The sequence below is a fragment of the Triticum aestivum genome, chromosome 7A, assembly GCF_018294505.1.
Source record: "Triticum aestivum cultivar Chinese Spring chromosome 7A, IWGSC CS RefSeq v2.1, whole genome shotgun sequence".
Lineage (NCBI taxonomy): Eukaryota > Viridiplantae > Streptophyta > Magnoliopsida > Poales > Poaceae > Triticum > Triticum aestivum.
This window is the reverse complement of record NC_057812.1, coordinates 573,414,809-573,438,380: the sequence shown is the minus strand read 5'-3', so window position 1 is coordinate 573,438,380 and position 23,572 is coordinate 573,414,809.

Below are 23,572 nucleotides of genomic sequence, written 5' to 3'. Positions count from 1 at the left end.
ATGCTCGAATGCATTAGATGAACACGTATGCAAATGCAATGCACATGATGACATGATATGAGATGCATGACAACGACAACAACACACGGAGACAAAGACCCGAACCCGAGAAAATAAAATAACTTAACGCCGGAAACGGCAAGTGTTGGAAGTACAAATTGGGAAAGTTACATCCGGGGTGTTACAAGAGAGGAGGGAGCGTTGGAGGAACCGGATGAAGACCAGTTTGATCGCGATGATGCTCATTGTGATGATCGCAGCTCTCTTCTATGTGATGGTAGTTTAGATGATTGATATCGACTTGTAATGTGAAGACAAACTCGATACTCGCGGTCTCGAGACTTGTAATGTTTTATCTTTGTTTGGTCTTTTGAATTCGAAGACTAATATGATGAATTGTATTCGGAGACTAATCTTCTATTGTATTCGACGAATCTGCTGTTGATGTGTGCTACTGTCTATATTCTGTCAAATAATATATTTTGTAACCTGTGCAAAAATCAGAAAAATAAAAAAACAAATATTCATACTAATGGCGCATCACCACAAGGTGCGCCATTAGTATGCCAAAGGATACTAATGGCGCATCAATACAGAGTCCGCCATTAGTATGCCAAAGGATACTAATGGCGCATCAAGACAGAGTGCGCCAGTAGTATGCCAAGTATACTAATGGCGCATCTATCCGTAGTGCGCCATTAGTGTGCCAAAGCACATGGTTAAATATGGCCCCCGGGAGGCACACTAATGGCGCATGGTTTTATATACTAATGGCGCACTTGGTGGTGCGCCATTAGTATACCAGATACTAATGGCGCACCAGTGGTGCGCCATTAGTGAAAATTACTAGTGGCGTGCTAGTAATGGCGCACTAGTGATGCACCATTAGTAGGCAAAACTAGTGCGCCATTAGTAGGTCTTTTACTAGTAGTGGAAGAAGCAACCTTGTCTATCCCACCATGGCCATCGCCCATGAAGGACTTGCCTCACTAGCGGTAGATCTTCACGAAGTAGGCGATCTCCTTGCCCTTACAAACTCCTTGGTTCAACTCCACAATCTTGTCAGAGGCTCCCAAGTGACACCTAGACAATCTAGGAGACACCACTCTCCAAGAAGTAACAAATGGTGTGTTGATGATGAACTCCTTGCTCTTGTGATTCAAATGATAGTCTCCCCAACACTCAAGTCTCTCTCAAGGGATATGAATTTGGTGGAAAGAGGATTTGAGTGGAAAGCAACTTGGGAAGGCTAGAGATCAAGATTCATATGGTAAGAATGGAATATATTGGCCTCAACACAAGTGTAGGTGGTTCTCTCTTAGAAAAAGGTAAGTTGGAAGCGTAGGTTTGTTCTGATGGCTCTCTCCACGAATGAAGACATGGTGGAGGGGTATATATAGCCTCCACACAAAACCTAACCGTTACACACAACTTGCCAATCTCGGTGGGACAGAATAGTTAAACTCGGTCGGACCGATTCAGCAAAGCTAGTGACCGTTAGGGTTTTCGGTGGGACTGACATGCAACTCGGTAGGACCGATATGATTAGGGTTAGGGCATAACATAATCTCGGTGAGACCGATTACACAAACTCGTTGAGACCGATTTTGGTAATAAGCTAACCAGAGAGTTGGTCAGGTAAACTCAGTGGGACCAATCGCTCATTTCGATGAGACCGAAATGTTACGAAGGGAAAACAAAGAGTTTACATTGCAATCTCGGTGGGACCAATCCCTCATCTCGGTAAGACCGAAATGCTACAAAGGGAAACAGAGAGATTACAATCCCATCTCGGTGAGACCGATTTGCCTAGGGTTTGTGACAGTGGCTATGACATTTGAAACTCGGTGGCGCCGGATAGAAAGAATTGGTGGGGCCAAGTTTGACTTTTGGTTTAGGTCATATGTGGATGTGAGAAAGTAGTTGAGGGTTTTGGAGCATATCACTAAGCATTTTGAGCAAGAGCCTCATTAAGCAACACCTCAGCCCTCCTTGATAGTATTGGCTTTTCCTATAGACTCAATGTGATCTTGGATCACTAAAATAGAAAATGTAGAGTCTTGAGCTTTGAGCTTGAGCCAATCCTTTGTCCTTAGCATTTTGAGGGGTCCACTTTTCTCATCCATGCCATGCCAAACATTGAGCTTTCCTGATATATTAATCTTGAAATGGCATTAGCTCAATGAGCTATATGTTGTTAGGAATTACCAAAACCACCTAGGGATAGTTGCACTTTCAATCTCCCCCTTTTTGGTAATTGATGACAACATATAGATCAAAGCTTCAACAAATGATAATAAGAATGAAAAACATTGTCGCTTTGAGAAGTATTTGAAAAGCAAGAGCTCCCCCTAAATTTGTGCATAGTTTAAGATTTGCTTTGGACTACAAATGCACAATGAGTTAGGAACATGGGTTACTCTTCCACGTCACATACATCTTGGTGGAGCGCTCAAAATGATAATAATGAAATACATGCACCCATCACCAAGCAAAGTGAATGATCATATAAAAGGATAATGTCATCCAATAAGCATTAAGGTAGCATATGATCAAACACATGATCATCCAAGTATCACACAAAAGCATAAAGTATCAAAAACAAGCAAATAAACAAAGTTTAACCACCAAACAAAAAGAGAGAATAAAAAGCAACACTCTCTCTCGAAACCTATGATCTATACATTTTCTCCCCCTTTGGCAACAAGTTACCAAAAAGTTCATAAAAATGCATAGTGCTAGATCGACTCTCAGGCTTGGTCTTCAGGTGGTGGTGTAGATAACACGCCAAGGACAAAGGCATCAGTTGATGTAGATGGAGCTGGTGGAGTGGGTGCTGGAGCTGGTGGCACTGAAGCTGTAGCTGGTGCAGATGAAGTTGCTCTGGTGTCCGTGACAGGCACCGCAGCAGATCTTTGTCCTCTGGGCACTCTAACAAAAGCATCAGTGGTAGACTTGCCCTTCTTCTCCTGCACTTCATCCTGAAGTTGCTCTACAACTGACTGGATCTCAGTGACCTTCACATCTAAGTTATAGAACTTCTGCTCCATGATCCTTTCCAAGCTCTCCTAGTCTTGAGTCAGGGTAGCCAATCCCTTCTCAGTCCTCAGAGTGGAGGCAATCAAGTAGCCAAGCTGATCTTGCTTGCTCTTCAGAAGATACTGAGACGCCTCATCAGTGGTTGGCATCTTTGCAGCCTTTTCAGCCCTTGCCTTCTCCCTCTTGGCTTGTGCATGCACAGAAGATGGTTCATTTTCATCCATCACCATAGTGTTGTCCTCAAAGTCTGGGTAGATGGGCATGTGTTCCTTGTCCAGGAGATATGTGCCAAGTCCCATCTTGGAGTTGATTAGCTCCTGGATCTGTGGGTCATACCCACAACTCCTCTTCTGATATGCAGCTGTTCTCTTAATGGTTTCCACAATTAGGCTCATGACCTTGAACTTTTGAGGCACATCAAATATGTGAAGCAAGTTAATTGCATGGCCTCTGATCATCTTGTGATCACCTGACTTTGCTAGAAGAGTGTGCCTGAGGATCTCGTTGATCGTTGGCAAACCTGATAGAAGGTAATGTACTGATCCAAACTTGTGTGTCTCAAGAGAAGCAATTGGGATCTCTTTGTATATATGTGCCATGGTGTTGTGATCCTTCTTCTTCTTGGCATAGACATCCAAGTCATCTTCACTCTCCTTAGGAGCATTGATCAATTTTGCCCATTCTTCAATGGTTGATTGATATCTCGTACCTTCAGACATCCAGACAATCCTTCCATCTGGGTAGAAATGAGTTGTGGAGTAGAACTGCATAATGAGCTCATCATTCCACTTTGTGAGCTTCTGAGCCACAAACTTATCAACTCCACATGCCTTGAAGCTGTCATATACACCAGGCAAGTGATCTTCATTTTCCTCAATGAATTTCCAGTCTACCCATCTCATGTCACACACTATGGGCTTCTTGTCAAGTAAGATAGTCTCATAGAAGTCCTGTTGTTCCTTTGTATGGAACCTGTAGTCCACAGCAGTCCTTCTCCTGGTGGCATATGGATCAAACTCTCTCCATAGCCTTAAATCTGAATCCTTCTTGATTTTCATGTTCTTTGCAACTGGGTGAGCATCATTATGATCTGGAATTTGGGCTTCAACTTTATCAACACAATAGAATCATCTTCTTCTTCAGCAGCTTGAGGCACTGGGGCCTTGTTCTTCTCCTCAGCAGGGATGTTCCTGGTGCTCCTCTTTGGTTTTGGCTTTGGAGCTAGAGCAGCAGTCTTAGGAGCAGTCTTAGGCTTAGATGGAGCAGGCACTGCCCTTATAGCATCTCCCATAAGCTTTTGAGCTTTGGGTGCTACTGCTGCATCCTCTTCCTCTTCCTCTTCTTCAGAATCTCTCATTATTGAAGATCTGCCAAGCACTCTGGCAGTGGTCTTCTTGACCCTTTCTTTCCTTTTCTTGCCTTCTCCAACTGCCTCTTCTGATGGCTTGGAGGTTTCAGCAGTGGATGCTCTGGCTTCTGACATAGGCACTCTCTTGGCAGGAACCTTTTGCTTCATTCCTGGCTTAGTGGTAGCAGCTATGCCATATTCCTTTTTCAGGACTTTCCTTTTTGAGCTAGCCTCTTCCTCAACAGCCACATAGTCCTCATCCTCAGAATCTGAGGTTTTCTTCTTCCTGGTCCTGGTGGCTGCCTTAGGCAAGTTGCTAGGTGTACTTCTGCTTCCTTCATCAAAGCTGCTAGAGGGACTACTGCCCTCACTCATGTTCACTTGCTCCTCAGACTTGTTCTGACTGTCACTCTGATCTGTCATGATGCAAACACTGACAGCAGACCCTGTGAATAGATTATAGATAAGGTAGATTTTATAAGCATCACAAAGTACAAAGGTTTTTGCAAAAGAATGAGCTAAAAACTTAGTTTTAGTTTTCCACTGAAAGCATTTCGGATCTACCGATTTGCAAACTCGGTGATACCAAAGCATCTTTTGGAACCTAAACTAGTGAACTCGGTCAGATCGAGTCATACTTTGGTGGCACCGAGACTGCTAGGGTTTCACAAAGTATTGAACCCGGTCACACCGATTTGCAATTCTCGGTCAGACCGAGAATCACATGTGCAATGGCCTTAGCCAAATTGGTGGAACTGATTTCAACAACTCGGTCGGTCTGAGATGGTTTCGGCGGAAACCTAACCCTAAATTTTCAAACCACGACTAGACTGCGGAGTGATTTCGCTGGATAGAATGATCTCAATCGTGGCAAGATACATGGCAAAACAATGTGCTAAGAATTGGAGGGGGGAATAGCACAAGGATCAAGTCCATACCCTAGTGCAGCGATGGACTCGCTACGGCGGCAACAGCGGAGATGATTCCCGTTGACGGCGGCGGAGACCAGTGGCGGGAGGCAGCTAGCGATGAGGAGGATGATCCGGAGACCCAGCGAGGCAGAGCAGGCTGAGCGCGGGCGACGGGATTCGAAATTTTTTCCAAATTTTGGCCCGGGGATATATATAGCCTGACCATGTCGGTGTGACCAAGTGGAACAACTAGGTGGCACCGAGATTCATAACTGCAAGCAGTTACTAAAACTCGGTGTGACCGAAAAGTTCAAATCGGTTACACCGAGATTCAAAACCTAGATCGACTTAGTGATCTCGATATGACCGAAATGGATGAATCGGTCAGACCGAAACGCACAAAGAAGTTTTGGATTTTAAGTCTATGACGAATCAGGGACTCCGAGTGCTCCTCACACAGAGTGGTTTGAATCTGACTTGATCAAGCTTTGTGATGTAGCATGAATAGAGTTTGAGACGAGAAAAGCATAGATAGCTAGAGAAGGTTCTTAGGCATTCTTGTCCATCCACTTGGCAAAAGAAAAAGGAACCAAACAATCAAAACAACAAGTGGATGTCCTCAAATGAGTAAATTATGCAACCAACATGCTCACACAATAAAATGGCAAATTAAATATGTGGCAAAGCATGCACAACCAATTCTAGCATCTATCAAGCAATTGGCATGACTAGGTCATCTATATATGATTATATTGAATTAGGAGTCAAATGAGAACATTTGATCATAGGGCATACTCATCGTTTAAGCACAAATGGGTTTACCATTTTTACATAAAGCGTTGTTGTGTTCACGCCTTTAGAGTTGCTTTAGCTCAATTTTAGAGTAAAGCTCCCCCTAGATGTGAGATCCCCCCTAAGAGGGATGAACTAACCTTGGGTTTTGTTGATGATGACTTCATGTAGGTGTTGAAGATGTGGATGCTTAGTGTGGATGTAGATCATTTGGAGCAATCCTTTGGAGTGAGTTGCACTTTCAATACCTAGACGGGTTAGTCCCACAAGGAACAAACAAGGATATCCATAGACATAGAGTGATGCACACACAAGATGATGTCTATGAAAGCATTAGGTTACCTTGTCCCTTGTCTTACCAACAAGAGGGTTTGTGACTCCTTGAACTAGTGCAAGATGTGGAAGTTGATTGTACTTGTTCTTGCCAAAATGATAAGAGTGAGGTATGTTGGCGGTGTCACCCTCAAGAACTCTCTAGTTCTTCTTCTTCGGGATCCACATCATCTTGATGGGAATCCTTGGAGTTGTAGTCATACTTGATGAAGTAGAACTTGATATAGTCTTGGGAACCCACTTAACCAAGGCCTTGGGTGCTTCTTCAAATGCATCAATTTCCTCTTGAAGCTTATCCTTGCCTTTTTGCTTGTGGTCTTGCGGTGGAAGATCATCTTGAGCTTGTGTCCTTTGAAGGAAGTAGGATCATACTTCTCTTGTTGAGGAACAAACTTCGTCTTGGGGTATTGATCTTCTTCCCACTCAACTCCATTGGCATTGAACTTTCGTTCAAAACCAACACCTTGGTTATTCCGGTGCCTTCCTTGCTTGCGTACAATTTCCTCGAATTGCTTACTCCCGGCAAGGCTTTTGTAAACACCTTTCTCTATAATTCCCTTCAATAAGATATTTTCTTGCTCAAGTGTAACTTGGCTAAGAGAATCATTAGTGGAATCAAGAGAACTACTAGAAGCAACAACATTAGATTTAGCATGATTATTGTTACTACTAGAGGAAGAATCTGTCTTGTTCTTGTTACTAGACTTGACTTGAGGCATGTAAGTGGATAAGAGTAAACGCTTGGCAATGTAAGAAGAACTTTTCTTGTGAAGATCATCATTGATTGCCTTTAAGAACTCATGCTCTTGCTCAAGGTTGAGCTTTTCAAAGCGTAGTTTCTCATGAGTCCTTAAAAGTTCTCAATGATCTCCTAAGATAGTTTCATGAGCTAACTAAAGAGTGTTTAGTTCTTTAGTTAGAAACTCAATCTTCTCCTTATCATTGCCATTCGTTTTATCTTGATTAGCATGATTAATTAACGTTTCATCATAGTATTCATCACTAGAGTTGTCAACAAGTAAATCATCATCACCTAACAAGTCATCTTCATCACTATTGAAATCAACATACCCGGGGTGTGATACCTTTGGGCCTTTAGCCATGAAGCATCTTCCAAGTCTTTCATTTGGTGAATCAAATATGTCATGGGAGTTGGTTGACACAAGTGCTAGACCGGCAACACCTTCATCTTGAGTATATTCGGAGTCGGAGTGATAGCTTCTCTCGGAGTGATTGTCGGAGTCGGAGCCAGATACCCATTCACCAACATGAGCTTGATGTCTTTTTTTTGTGTAGCTCCTTGATGACTTGTCCTTCCTTTCCTAATATTTGCTTCTCCGAGATGTTCTTTGTTCATAACGATCATCTCTACTCCTTCTCTCTCTTGATGGTGATTCTTCTCTTCTACTTCTTCTTTTTGGAGAATCTTCTCTTCTTTTGTAGGGTGCCGTACACTCATTGGAATAGTGTCCGGGTCTTCTACAATTATAGAAATTTCGCTCTCGACTAGAAGATCTTTTGTCATTGTAGGACCTTGACTTGGAACTTCTCTATTTGCTTCTACTCTTGTAGTACTTGTTGAAGTTCTTCACCATTAGGCTCAATTCTTCATTGAAGGTTTGTTTCTCACTTGATGATGTGGGAGCTTCACATGAGGCTTTGTAAGCACCACTTCACTTGTTATGGAGCTCCTCCTTATCCTTGAGTGACATCTCATGAGCAACAATTCTTCCAATGACTTCCGTTGGCTTGAGATCTTTGTAATTGGGCATCATTTGAATTAATGTGCAAACGGTATCATATTTTCCGTCCAAAGCTCTTAGGATCTTCTTGATGATGAATTTGTCGGTCATCTATTCACTTCCTAAGCCGGCGATCTCATTTGTGATAAGAGCAAGCCTAGAGTACATTTCAGCGACACCTTCACCATCCTTCATTTTGAACTTGTCAAGCTGACTTTGAAGCACATCCAACTTGGGTTCCTTGACGGAGTCGGTACCTTCGTGCATATCAATCAAAGTATCCCAAATTTCCTTTGCATTCTCAAGACGGCTGATTTTGTTGAATTCTTCGGGGCACAATCCATTGAAGAGGATATCACAAGCTTGAGCATTGTATTGCAGCATCTTCAACTCTTCCGTGGTAGCTTCACGATTCGGCTCTCTCCCATCAAAGAATTCACCTTGCAAGCCAATACACACAATAGCCCATACGGAGGGGTTATGTCCAATAATATGCATTTTCATCTTATGCTTCCAACTAGCAAAATTAGAACCATCAAAGTAAGGACCTCTACGGTGGTAATTTCTCTCGCTAGACGCCATACTCTCCTAGGTTGCGAAACCAAGGCTATGACTTCCAAAAGCTATGAAAATCAAGGCAAATGGAGACCAAAGCTCTGATACCACTTGTAGGATCAAAAGTATGTCTAGAGGGGGTGATTAGACTACTTGACCAAATAAAAACTTATCCTTTTCCCAATTTTAGTTCTTGGCAGATTTTAGCTACTTTGGACAAGTCAAGAAATCTTAACATAATTCAAGCAAGCATGCAAAGAGTATATGAGCAACGGAAAGTAAAGCATGCAACTTGCAAGAATGTAAAGGGAAGGGTTTGGAGGATTCAAACGCAATAGGAGACACGGATGTTTTTGTCGTGGTTCCGATAGGTTGTGCTATCGTACATCCACGTTGATGGAGACTTCAACCCATGTAGGGTGACGGTTGCGCGAGTCCACGGAGGGCTCCACCCATGAAGGGTCCACAAAGAAGCAACCTTATCTATCCCACCATGGCCATCGCCCATGAAGGACTTGCCTCACTAGCGGTACATCTTCACGAAGTAGGTGATATCCTTGCCCTTACAAACTCCTTGGTTCAACTCCACAATCTTGTCGGAGGCTCCCAAGTGACACCTAGCCAATCTAGGAGACACCACTCTCCAAGAAGTAACAAATGGTGTGTTGATGATGAATTCCTTGCTCTTGTGTCTCAAATGATAGTCTCCCCAACACTCAACTCTCTCTCACGGGATATGAATTTGGTGGAAAGAGGATTTGAGTGGAAAGCAACTTGGGAAGGCTAGAGATCAAGATTCATATGGTAAGAATGGAATATCTTGGCCTCAACACAAGTGTAGGTGGTTCTTTCTCAGAAAAAGGTAAGTTGGAAGTGTAGGTTTGTTCTGATGGCTCTCTCCATGAATGAAGAGGTGGTGGAGGGGTATATATAGCCTCCACACAAAATCTAACCGTTACACACAACTTGCCAATCTCGATGGGACCGATTAGTTAAACTTGACCAGACCGATTCAGCAAAGCTATTGACCGTTAGGGTTTTTGGTGGGACCGACATGCAACTCGGTAGGACCAATATGATTAGGGTTAGGGCATAACATAATCTCGGTGAGAGCAATCACACAAACTCGGTGAGACCAATTTTGGTAATAAGCTAACCAGAGAGTTGGTCAGGTAAACTCGATTGGACCAATCGCTCATTTCGGTGAGACCGAAACGTTAGGAAGGGAAAACAGAGAGTTTACATTGCAATCTAGGTGGGACCAATCGCTCATCTCGATAAGACCAAAATGTTACGAAGGGAAACAGAGAGATTACAATCCCATCTCTATGAGACCGAGATCCCTATCGGTGAGACCGATTTGCCTAGGGTTTGTGACAGTGGCTTTGACATTTGAAACTCGGTGGCGCCGGATAGAAAGAATCGGTGGGGCCGAGTTTGACTTTTGGTTTAGGTCATATGTGGATGTGAGAAAGTAGTTGAGGGTTTTGGAGCATATCACTAAGCATTTTGAGCAAGAGCCTCATTAAGCAACACCTCATCCCTCCTTGATAGTATTGGCTTTTCCTATAGACTCAATGTGATCTTGGATCACTAAAATAGAAAATGTAGAGTCTTGAGCTTTGAGCTTGAGCCAATACTTTGTCCTTAGCATTTTGAGGGGTCCACTTTTCTCATCCATGACATGCCAAACATTGAGCTTTCCTGAGATATTAATCTTGAAATGGCATTAGCTCAATGAGCTATATGTTGTTAGAAATTACCACAACCGCCTAGGGATAGTTGCACTTTCACCTTCCTTCTGGGTGGTGGCGGTAATAGAGGAAGGCCAGTGTTGCCTTGAGGACGAGCCTCACGAGGCTGGTCCCTCCAGGCACCCTCGCGAGGCTGATCCTGCCAGCGGTCCTCACGAGGCCGGTCGTGCCACTCCTGGCGCGGGCCATGGTCGTCCCAGCGTCCGCCACCACGTCCTCCTCCTTGGTGGTAGCCCCGGTCGCTGCACTCAGGGCGTCGACCGAAGCGTCCTTCTCGAATGGCTCTGAGCTATTGACAGTCGCTGGTGTTGTGGGTATGCAGGTTGTGGAAGGCGCAGAATGGTCGGTTGCCCTTGGATGACTCGGGCTGGTCTCTACCACACTTGGTGTCCAGTTCTGCCGTGAGCGCTGTGGCTCCCTTGCGCTTCACGTCCTTGGCCTTGGCTTTCTTCTCCTCCGGGTCCGCGGCAGGGAGCTCGAGGAGGGAGAGGCGCCCCTCCTCAGCTCTTGCACACTTGGTCGCGATGTTGAACAGCTCCAAGGTCGTGCACAGCTCCTCATGGATGGCGAGCTCCTCCTTCATCTTGACGTTGTGGATGCCCTCGGATAATGTTGAGATGATGGCCTCATCGGTCACCTTGGGGATTTTGATTCACGCGCTGTTGAAGCACTGGATGTACTTCTGCAGGTGTAGGATCGAAAGTATGTCTAGAGGGGGGGTGATTAGACTACTTGACCAAATAAACATCTAGCCTTTTCCCAATTTTAGTTCTTGGCAGATTTTAGCTATCTTACCACAAGTCGAGCAATCTCCACACAATTCAAGCAAGCATGCAAAAGAGTATATGAGCAGCGGAAAGTAAAGCACGCAACTTGCAAGAATGTAAAGGGAAGGGTTTCGAGGATTCAAACGCAATTGGAGACACGGATGTTTTGTCGTGGTTCCGATAGGTGGTGCTATCGTACATCCACGTTGATGGAGACTTCAACCCATGGAGGGTAACGGTTGCGCGAGTCCACGGAGGGCTCCACCCACGAAGGGTCCACGAAGAAGCAACCTTGTCTATTCCATCATGGCCGTCGCCCACGAAGGACTTGCCTCACTAGCGGTAGATCTTCACGAAGTACGCGATCTCCTTGCCCTTACAAACTCCTTGGTTCAACTCCACAATCTTGTCGAAGGCTCCCAAGTGACACCTAGCCAATCTAGGAGACAGCACTCTCCAAGAAGTAACAAATGGTGTGTTGATGATGAACTCCTTGCTCTTGTGCTTCAAATGATAGTCTCCCCAACACTCAACTCTCTCTCACAGGATTTGGATTTGGTGGAAAGAAGATTTGAGTGGAAAGCAACTTGGGGAAGGCTAGAGATCAAGATTCATATGGTTGGAATGGAATATCTTGACCCCAACACAAGTGTAGGTGGTTCTCTCTCAGAAAATGTGTATTGGAAGTGCAGGTATGTTCTGATGGCTCTCTCCACGAATGAAGAGTGGGTGGAGGGGTATATATAGGCTCCACACAAAATCTAACCGTTACACACAATTTGCCAAACTCGGTGGGACCGAATGGTTAAACTCGGTCAGACTGATTCAGCAAACCTAGTGACCGTTAGGATTTTCGGTGGGACTGAGATGCAACTCGGTAGGACCGATATGGTTAGGGTTAGGGCATAATGTAATCTCAGTGTGACCGATTACACAAACTCGGTGGGACTGATTTTGGTAATAAGCTAACCAGAGAGTTGGTCAGGTAAACTCGGTGGGACCGATTCGCTCATCTCGGTGAGACCAAAATGTTACAAAAGGGAAACAGAGAGTTTACATGGCAATCTCGGTGGGACCGATCGCTCATCTCGGTAAGACCGAAATGTTACAAAGGGAAGTAGAGAGATTACAATCCCATCTCGGTGAGACCGATTTGCCTAGGGTTTGTGGCAGTGGCTATGACATTTGAAACTCGGTGGCGCCGGATAGAAAGAATCGGTGTGGCCGAGTTTGACTTTTGGTTTAGGTCATATGTGGATGTGGGAAGGTACTTGAGGATTTTGGAGCATATCACTAAGCATTTTGAGCAAGCAAGCCATTAAGCAACACCTGATCCCTCCTTGATAGTATTGGCTTTTCTTATAGACTCAATGTGATCTTGGATCACTAAAATATAAACTATAGAGTCTTGAGCTTCAAGCTTGAGCCAAACTTTTGTCCTTAGAATTTTGAGGGATCCACTTTCCTCATCCATGCCATGCCATTCATTGAGCTTTTCCTGAAATATTAATCTTGGAATAATGTTAGCTCAATGAGCTATATGTTGTTAGGAATTACCAAAACCACCCAGGGATAGTTGTACTTTCAATCTCCCCCTTTTTGGTAATTGATGACAACATATAGATCAAAGCTTTGACAAATGATAATAAGAGTGAAAGATATTGTCGCTTTGAGAAGTATGTGAAAAGCAAGAGCTCCCCCTAAATTTGTGCATATATTAAGATTTGCTTTGGACTGCAAATGCACAATGAGTTAGGATCACGGGTTACTCTTCCATGTCACATACATCTTGGTGGAGCGCTCAAAATGATAAGAATTAAATACATGCACTCATCACCAAGCAAAGTGAATGATCATATAAGGATAAGTAAGATAATATCATCTAACAAGCATAAGTGTAGCTTATGATCAACCACATGATCATCAATGTCTCACAGATAATAGCATAGTATCTCAAGCAATCAAAAGACAAACAAAGTTCAACCACCAAAGCAAGAGAGAATAAAAAGCAACGCTCTCTCTCGAAGCCTATGATCTATACATTTTTCTCCCCCTTTGGCAACAAGTTATCAAAAAGTTCATAGAAAATGCATAGCACTAGAACGTCTCTCAAGCTTGGTCTTCAGGTGGTGGCACGAAGGCTTCAGTTGATGTGGATGGAGCTGATGGAGTTGGTGCTGGAGCTGGTTGCGCTGAAGCTGTAGCTGGTGCAGATGAAGTGGCTCTAGTGTCTGGAACAGGCACTGCAGCAGACCTCTGAGCTCTAGGCACTCTGGCAAATGCATCAGTGGTTGTCTTGCCCTTCCTCTCCTGCATATCTTCGTGAAGCTGCTCCACAACAGACTGAATCTCAGTTACCTTCACATCCAAGTCATAGAATTTTTGCTCCAATATTCTTTCCAAGCTCCCCTGGTTTTGAGTCAGGGTGGCCAGTCCCTTCTCAATCCTCAGAGTGGATGCAATCAGGTAGCCAAGCTGATCTTGCTTGCTTTTCAAAAAGTACTCAGATGCCTCCTCTTGAGTTGGCATCTTGGCAGCCTTCTCTTTCTTTGATTTCTCCTTCTTCTCTTGAGCTTGTACTGATGATGGTTCATTCTCATTCATCACAACTTGATTGTGCTCGAAGTCTGGCTAGATAGGCAAGTGTTCCTTATCCAACAGGTATGTGCCTGTGCCCATCTTTGAGTTTATCAACTCCTGGATTTGTGGGGCATATCCACAACTTCTTTTCTGGTCAGCTGCAGTCCTCTTGATAGTCTCAACTATAAGGCTCATGACCTTGAACTTCTGTGGCACATCAAATATATGTAGCAAGTTAATTGCATGGCCTCTGATCATTCTATGATCACCAGACTTGGGCAAGAGAGTGTGCCTAAGGATCCAATTGACTGTAGGCAGCCCTGACAGCAAGTGTTTTACTGACCCAAACTGGTGAGTCTCAAGTTCATCTTCGGGAATCTCCTTGTACATGTTTGCCATAGAGTTGTGATCCATCTTCTTCTTGGCATAGACATCCAAGTCATCTTCTTCTTCCTTAGGAGCATTGATCAGATTTTCCCATTCCTCAATAGTTGAGTGGTACCTTGTACCTTCAGACATCCATACTATCCTGCCATCTGGATAGAAGTGTGCTGTGGAGTAGAATTGCATTATGAGCTCCTCATTCCACTTTGTGAGCTTCTACCCAACAAAGTCTGCAATTCCACAAGCACTGAAGCTGTCAAACACCAGGATAGTGCTCCTCATTTTCCTTGATATACTTCCAGTCGACCCACCTCATTTCATACAATATAGGCTTCTTGTCCAACAACACTGTCTCATAGAAGTCCTGTTGTTCCTTTGTGTGGAACCTGTAATCAACAGCAGTCCTTCTCCTGGTAACATATGGATCTGTCTCTCTCCATAGCCTCAACCCTGAGTCTCTCCTGATCTTCATGTTCTCAGCCACAGGATGAGCATCATCGTGGTCTGGAATCTTGGGTTTGAGCTTTCTCAGGACTTGTCCTTTATCATCTTCATCAGCAGCAACTTCAGGCACTGGGGCCTTGTTCTTCTCAGCAGCTGGTATACTCCTGGTATTCCTCTTAGGTGCACTCTTGGGCTTGGAGGCTGCTTTGGGTGCTTCTTCGGGCTTTGATGAAGCAGCCCCTGTCCTGATAGCATCACTCATAAGCTTCTGTGCCTTGGGTGCTGGTGCAGCAACCTCTTCTTCATCTTCCTCTTCCATCATGGAAGCCTTTCCAATCACTCTGGCCATGGTCTTCTTGACCCTTTCCTTCCTTTTCTTCCCTTCTGCAGCAGCCTCTTTGGGTTCAGATCCCAAAGGGACTTGAGTAGATGCTCTGGCCTTTGACATGGGTTGTCTTCCTGCTGGCCTTTTGATCTTCATCCCTGGCTTAACTGCAGCTGAGCTGTACTCCTACTTGAGCACTTTCTTCTTTGATGTGGCATCATCCTCAGTGGCCACATAGTCTTCATCCTCAGACTCTAAAGTTTTCTTCTTCCTTGTTCTGGTGGCAGCTTTGGGCAAGTTGCTGGGAGTGCTCCTGCTACCATCATCTGAACTGCTAGAGGGACTAGTGCCCTCACTCAGGTGAACCTGCTTCTCTGACCTGTTCTGGCTGTCACTCTGATCAGACATATTGCAAACACTAACAGCAGACCCTGTGAATAGATATAGATGAGATAGAGTGGATGAGCATCACAAAATGCAGAGGTTTTTTGCAAAAGAATGAGTCAAAAAATTAGTTTTAGTTTTCCACAGAAAGCATTTCGGATCAACCGATTTGTAAACTCGGTGATACCGAAGCAGCTGTTGGAACCTAAACTAGTGAACTCGGTCAGACCGAGTCACAGTTCGGTGGCACCGAGACTGCTAGGGTTTCACAAAGTCCTGAACTTGGTCACACCGATTTGCAATTCTCGGTCAGACCGAAAATTACATGTGCAATGGCCTGAGGCGAATCGATGGTACCGAGTTCCACAACTCGGTGGGTCCGAGATGGTTTCGGCGGAAACCTAACCCTAAATTTTCAATTCAACTCTAATCTACGGAGTGTTTTGACTGGATACAAGCGTTTCAATCATGGTAAGAATCATAATGAACACAATGTGCTAGGAATCGGACGGGGATAGCATTGTGATCGAGTCCATACCCTAGTATGGCGATGAACTCGCTACGGAGGCAATGGCGGGGAAGAGTTCCGTTGACGGCAGCGGAGACCAGCGACAGGAGGCGGTTGGCGACGAGGAGGACGATCCAGAGACCCAGGAGGCAGAGCGAGCTATGCGCGGGCGAAGGGGTTTCGGAGAAATTTCCAAAAAAAAATCCCGTGAGTATATATAGCCCGACCCTGTCGGTGTGACCGAGTGGAACAACTCGGTGGCACCAAGATTCATAACTGCAAGCAGTTACTGAAACTCAGTGTGACCGAAAGGTTCAAATCGGTTGCACTGAGATTGAAAACCTAGATCGACTTAGTGATCTCGGTATGACCGAAATGGATGAATCGGTCAGACCAAAACGCACAAAGAAGTTTTGGAAGTTTAAGTCTATGATGAATCGGGGACTCCGAGTGCTCCTCACACAGAGTGGTTCGAATCTGACTTGATCAAATTTTGTGATGTAGCATGAATAGAGTTTGAGACGAGAAAAGCATAGATAGCTAGAGAGGGTTCTTAGGCATTCTTGTCCATCCACTTGGCAAAAGAAAATAAAAACAATCAATCAAAACAACAAGTGGATGTCCTCGAATGAGTGAAATATGCAATCAACATGCTCACACAATAAAATGGCAATTGAAATATGTGGCAAAGCATGCACAACCAATTCTAGCATCTATCAAACAATTGGCGATGACTAGGTCATCTATATATGAGTATATTGACTTAGGAGTCAAATGAGAACATTTGATCATAGGTCATACTCATCGTTTAAGCACAAGTGGGGTTACCACTTTTACATAAAGCATTGTTGTGTTCACACCATTAGAGTTGCTTTAGCTCAATTCTTAGAGTAAAGCTCCCCCTAGATGTGAGATCCCCCCTAAGAGGGATGAACTAACCTTGGGTTTTGTCGATGATGACTTCATGTAGATGTTGAAGATGTGGATGCTCAATGTTGATGTAGATCATTTGGAGCTATCCATTGGAGTGAGTTGCACTTTCAATACCTACGCGGGTTAGTCCCACAAGGAACAAACAAGGATATCCATAGACATAGAGTGATGCACACACAATATGATGTCTATGAAAGCTTTTAGGTTACCTTGTCCCTTGTCTTACCAACAAGAGGGTTTGTGACTCCTTGAACTAGTGTAAGATGTGGAAGTTGCTTGCACTTGTTCTTGCCAAGATGATAAGAGTGAAGTATGTTGGCGGAGTCACCCTCAAGAACTCTCTAGTTCTTCTTCGGGATCCACACCATGTTGATGGGAATCCTCGGTGTTGTAGTTGTACTTGATGAAGTGGAACTTGAATTAGTCTTGGGAACCCACTTGACCAAGGCCTTAGGAGCTTCTTCAAATGCATCAATTTCCTCTTGAAGCTTGTCCTTGCCTTTTTGCTTATGGTCTTGTGGTGGAAGATCATCTTGAGCTTGTGTCCCTTTGAGAGAAGTAGGATCATACTTCTCTTGTTGAGGAACAAACTTCGTCTTGGGGTATTGATCTTCTTCCCACTCAACTCCATTGGCATTGAACTTTCGTTCAAAACCAACACCTTGATTCTTTCGGTGCCTTCCTTGCTTGCGTACAATTTCCTCGAATTGCTTACTTCCGGTAGGGCTCTTGTAAACACCTTTCTCTATAATTCCCTTCAATAAGCTATTTTCTTGCTCAAGTGCAACTTGGCTAAGAGAATCATTAGTGGAATCAAGAGAACTACTAGAAGCAACAATATTGGATTTAGCATGATTATTGTTACTACTAGAGGAAGAATTTTTCTTGTTCTTGTTACTAGACTTGACTTGAGGCATGTAAGTGGATAAGAGTAAACGCTTGCCAATGTAAGAAGAACTTTTCTTATGAAGATCATCATTGATTGCTTTTAAGAACTCATGCTCTTGCTCAAGGTTGAGCTTTTCAAAGCGCAATTTCTCACGAGTCCTTAAAAGTTCTCGATGATCTCCTAAGATAGTTTCATGAGCTAACTTAAGAGTGTTTAGTTCTTTAGTTAGAGACTCAATCTTCTCCTTATCATTGTCATTCGTTTTATCTTGATTAGCATGATTAATTGACGTTTCATCATAGTATTCATCAGTAGAGTTGTCAACAAGTAAATCATCATCACCTAACAAGTCATCTTCATCACTATTGAAATCAACATACTCGGGGTGTGATACCTTTGGGCCTTTAGCCATGAAGCATGTTCCAACTCCTTCATTTGGTGAGTCAAATATGTCATAGGAGTTGGTTGTCACAAGTGCTAGACTGGCAACACCTTCATCTTGAGTATATTCGGAGTCGGAGTGATAGCTTCTCTCGGAGTGGTTGTCGGAGTCGGAGTCGGAGCCGGATACCCATTCACCAACATGAGCTTGATGTCTTCGTTTTGTGTAGCTCCTTGATGACTTGTCCTTTCTTTCCGAATCCTTACTTCTCCGTGAGGGTCTTCGTTCATAACGATCATCTCTACTCCTTCTTTCTCTAGATGGTGATTCTTCTCTTCTACTTCTTCTCTTGGGAGAATCTTCTCTTCTCTTGTAGGGGGTCGTACACTCATTGGAATAGTGTCCGGGCCTTCCACAATTGTAGCAATTTCGCTCTCGACTAGAAGATCTTTTGTCATTGTAGGACCTTGACTTGGAACTTCTCTCTTTGCTTCTACTCTTGTAGAACTTGTTGAAGTTCTTCACCATTAAGCTCAATTCTTCATTTTGTTTCTCACTCGATGATGTGGGGGCTTCACATGAGGCTTTGTAAGCGCCACTTGATTTGTTGTGAAGTTCGTCTTTATCCTTGAGTGACATCTCATGAGCAACAATTCTTCCGATGACTTCCGTTGGCTTGAGATCTTTGTAATTGGGCATCATTTGGATCAATGTGCACACGGTATCATATTTTCCATCCAAGGCTCTTAGGATCCTCTTGATGATGAATCTATTGGTCATCTCTTCACTCCCTAAGCCGGCAATCTCATTTGCGATAAGAGCAAGCCTAGAGTACATTTCAGCGACAAATTCACCATCCTTCATTCTGAACTTGTCAAGTTGACTTTGAAGCACATCCAATTTGGATTCCTTGACGGAGTTGGTACCTTCGTGCATATCAATCAAAGTATCCCAAATTTGCTTTGCCATTCTCAAGACGGCTGATTTTGTTGAATTCTTCGGGGCACAATCCGTTGAAGAGGATATCAGAAGCTTGAGTGTTGTATTGCAGCATCTTCAACTCTTCCGCGGTAGCTTCACGGTTCGATTCTTTCCCATCAAAGAATTCACCTTGCATGTCCAAGAATATGCATTTTCATCTTATGCTTCCAACTACCAAAATAGTGCCATCAAAGTAAGGACCTCTAGGGTGATAATTTCCCTCGCTAGACGCCATACTCTCCTAGGTTGCGAAACCAAGGCTATGACCGCCAAAAGCTATGGAAATCAAAGCAAATGGAGACCAAAGCTCTGATACCACTTGTAGGATCGAAAGTATGTCTAGAGGGGGTGATTAGACTACTTGACCAAATAAAAATCTAGCCTTTTCCCAATTTTAGTTCTTGGCAGATTTTAGCTATCTTAGCACAAGTCAAGCAATCTCCACACAATTCAAGCAAGCATGCAAAAGAGTATATGAGCAGTGGAAAGTAAAGCATGCAACTTGCAAAAATGTAAAGGGAAGGGTTTGGAGGATTCAAATGCAATTGGAGACACGGATGTTTTGTCGTGGTTCTGATAGGTGGTGCTATCGTACATCCACGTTGATGGAGACTTCAACCCACGGAGGGTAACGGTTGCGCGAGTCCACGGAGGGCTCCACCCATGAAGGGTCCACGAAGAAGCAACCTTATCTATTCCATCATGGTCGTCGCCCACGAAGGACTTGCCTCACTAGCGGTAGATCTTCATGAAGTAGGCGATCTCCTTGCCCTTACAAACTCCTTGGTTCAACTCCACAATCTTGTCGGAGGCTCCCAAGTGACACCTAGCCAATCTAGGAGACACCACTCTCCAAGAAGTAACAAATGGTGTGTTGATGATGAACTTCTTGATCTTGTGCTTCAAATGATAGTCTCCCCAATACTCAACTCTCTCTCACAGGATTTGGATTTGGTGGAAAGAAGATTTGAGTGGAAAGCAACTTGGGAAAGGCTAGAGATCAAGATTCATATGGTTGGAATGGAATATCTTGACCCCAACACAAGTGTAGGTGGTTCTCTCTCAGAAAATGTGTATTGGAAGTGCAAGTATGTTCTGATGGCTCTCTCCACGAATGAAGAGTGGGTGGAGGGGTATATATAGCCTCCACACAAAATCTAACCGTTACACACAATTTGCCAAACTCGGTGGGACCGAATGGTTAAACTCGGTCGGACCGATTCAGCAAACCTAGTGACCGTTAGGATTTTCGGTGGGACTGAGATGCAACTCGGTAGGACCGATATGGTTAGGGTTACAGCATAACATAATCTCGGTGTGACCGATTACACAAACTCAGTGGGACCGATTTTGGTAATAAGCTAACCAGAGAATTGGTCAGGTAAACTCGGTGGGACCGATTCGCTCATCTCGGTGAGACCAAAATGTTACAGAAGGGAAACAGAGAGTTTACATTGCAATCTCGGTGGGACCGATCGCTCATCTCGGTAAGACCGAAATGTTACAAAGGGAAATAGAGAGATTACAATCCCATCTCGGTGAGACCGAGATCCCTATCGGTGAGACCGATTTGCCTAGGGTTTGTGGCAGTGGCTATGACATTTGAAACTCGGTGGCGCCGGATAGAAAGAATCGGTGGGGCCGAGTTTGACTTTTGGTTTAGGTCATATGTGGATGTGGGAAGGTACTTGAGGATTTTGGAGCATATCACTAAGCATTTTGAGCAAGCAAGCCATTAAGCAACACCTGATCCCTCCTTGATAGTATTGGCTTTTCTAATAGACTCAATGTGATCTTGGATCACTAAAATATAAAATGTAGAGTCTTGAGCTTCAAGCTTGAGCCAAACTTTTGTCCTTAGAATTTTGAGGGATCCACTTTCCTCATCCATGCCATGCCATTCATTGAGCTTTTCCTGAAATATTAATCTTGGAATAATGTTAGCTCAATGAGCTATATGTTGTTAGGAATTACCAAAACCACCCAGGGATAGTTGTACTTTCAGCAGGGTCTCTCCTGGTTGTTGCTTGATGCGGCGTAGGTCACCCGCGACTGGGGGGTGGTTGTGAGTGCCCTGGAAGTTGGCGATGAAGCGGTTGCGCATCTTGTCCCAGGAGGAAATCGAGGCTGGGGGCAGGTTCAGGAGCCAGGAGCAGGGGCCATCCTTGAGAGCCATGGGAAACCAGTTCAACGACTTTCTCGTCGCCATTGTCCGCGTCGATGCTCAGCTTGTAGAGCTACAGGAACTCCGCGGGGTCAGGGATGTCGTCGTAGTGAGGAGGCATATCTGGCTTGAACTTGCCCGGCCAGGCGACGCTACGCAGCTCGGGGGTGAAGGCGCGGCAGCTAGCCGTGGTCACCGGGGCCCGCCTTGGAGGTGGATCTTGGTCTTGACGCACGCACGCTGCTACGGCAAGCGGCGCGGGGCCTTGCCATAGCAAACGATCCTGGCGCGGCGGTGCGAGGAGTGGCGGAGCGTTCTCTTGCCGCTGAGGGACTTGTTGACAGCTTCTTTCTTCACGCGTGGCGCCAGACACGGAGGGTCGCACCATGGAGCCACGTGCCTTGGCGCTAGGGCACCGTCTTGGTGTAGAGGTGGCGGAGGTGCTTCGTGAGCTGCGTTGCCCATGGCTGGCGGAGGGTGAGGCGGAGAGTGGGCGGCGTAGGGGAGCCCCCTGTGGCGCGGACAAGCTCGGCGATGCGGTCAAGCCAGTCCTCATAGAGGTCGTCGACTGGGCGGTAGCGTAGGAGCTCGTGCGCCATGAGGAGCGCAGCCCGTGCGTCCGTGGGAACGCGACGAGCGTGAGACGGTGAACCAGCGGGAGTCAGGGATGGAGTGGAGGTGTGGCCGTCCTGTCGCACCGAGGGGTGCAGCGAGGATGCTTGCTGCTCGTTCCCCGCCGGGACGGTGGCGGCATTGGCAGCAGGCGATGGAGAGCGATGGGGTGGCCCACCGACAGGGGCCGTCTGAGCAACGCGGGTGGCGAGGGCAGCCCGGCGCTCGGCGCGGGCATGGCGTGCGTCCGCCATGGAGACGATGAAGCGACGTGACGCGGAGCGATGGAAGGGAGGCTTCGGCACACCCCTACCTGGCGCGCCAAATGTCAGATCACGGGTTCCGGCAAAACCCTTAAGGTTCGAACACTGGGGTGCGCGCGAAGATTTCCCCCTGCCGATCCACGTCCTAACTTAGCTAAGATCTTATCAACTAACTTGACGAACTCACAACACAGAGGACACAAGATCTATACTAGTTCGGGCCACCGTTGTGGTGTAATAACCTACTCCTGTGTGGTGGTGGTGGATTGCCTCTTGGGCGGAGGATGAACAGTACAAGGGGAAGAACAACCTCCTGAGGTTGAGGTGTTCTTGTGCTTTGTGGGTGTGTGGCCACGGATGTGGTGGCTCCAATCTCATATCCGGTTCTCGGTCTCATCCCCTCTCTTCTAGCTATGGTGGTGGCTAGGCCCTGGTCCTCTCCCCAAATATTGAGTGGGAAGGGAGCCAACAACGTCCAATTTTAAAGGGGACAACTAGTACAAGCTATTCTGACAAAAGCAGTCTTCGCCTGCCAAAGGCTCTGGTGGTGACGCCGTCTTGGGCTCCACGGTGACCTCCATCTTGCCGTCCTTCTAGTCTTGGTCTTGTTGCACCAATATGTAAACCTTTGCTTGATGCCTCGGTACTCCGCGCCTGCGCTTGCCCCATTAGCACCAAAGAGGAAACAAGGACGATGCGTGCTGGCGCCCACCTGGCGCCCGCCTGGTCTCGATCGTCATGGCTCACGTCACGAGAACCTCGCGAGGTTTGCCTGGCCTTGAACTCTCCGCCCCTCATGAGCCAGCCTGGAGAGGCTGCTCCTGAGGAGGTCTTGTGTCGTCCGCCTCGCGAGGCTTGGCCCCTCGCGAGGGTCTTGAATGCCTTGTTGATGAAGATGGGCCGCACAGGCCTGCCAGCAAAGCCACGCCGTGGGCCACATGCAGGCACATGTGGGGCCCTCTGTTCCCAGAACGCCGACAATATTTGATCACATAATTTACTGCCGATTTACAGATCGCGGGCACCCGAGTCACACAAACTTAACAAATAAGCCATACATTTTCTAAATTATTGCATGACATGTTTAGACAGCTTGATACCAAGTTGTTAGTTTTATGCTTATCCTCCTTTCCTGAGTTCCGCATGTGTTCTCTGTAGATGTCGAGCAGCAGCGACAACACTCATGCTTCAGGCGATGTATCTTTATTTGATTCTAACAACCCTAGGTCTTCACCAGATGGCGAGGGCTCAAGTAATCTTGAATGGGATAGAGCTGCAGCAATTACCCTTCTGGTCAGGACATGGAGGAATGCTCCAAGGAAGCCCACACACCAGCCTAAAGGTGTATATGAAGTAACCGATATTGATTTAAAGTATTGGGCTCCAACTAAACTAGATAAAGCAGGCACGAGGTTCACGAGTGTGTGGATTTGTTGGCAGGGCAAGGCTCAACATTAATCTGACGGGGTTTCGGAAGGCTGA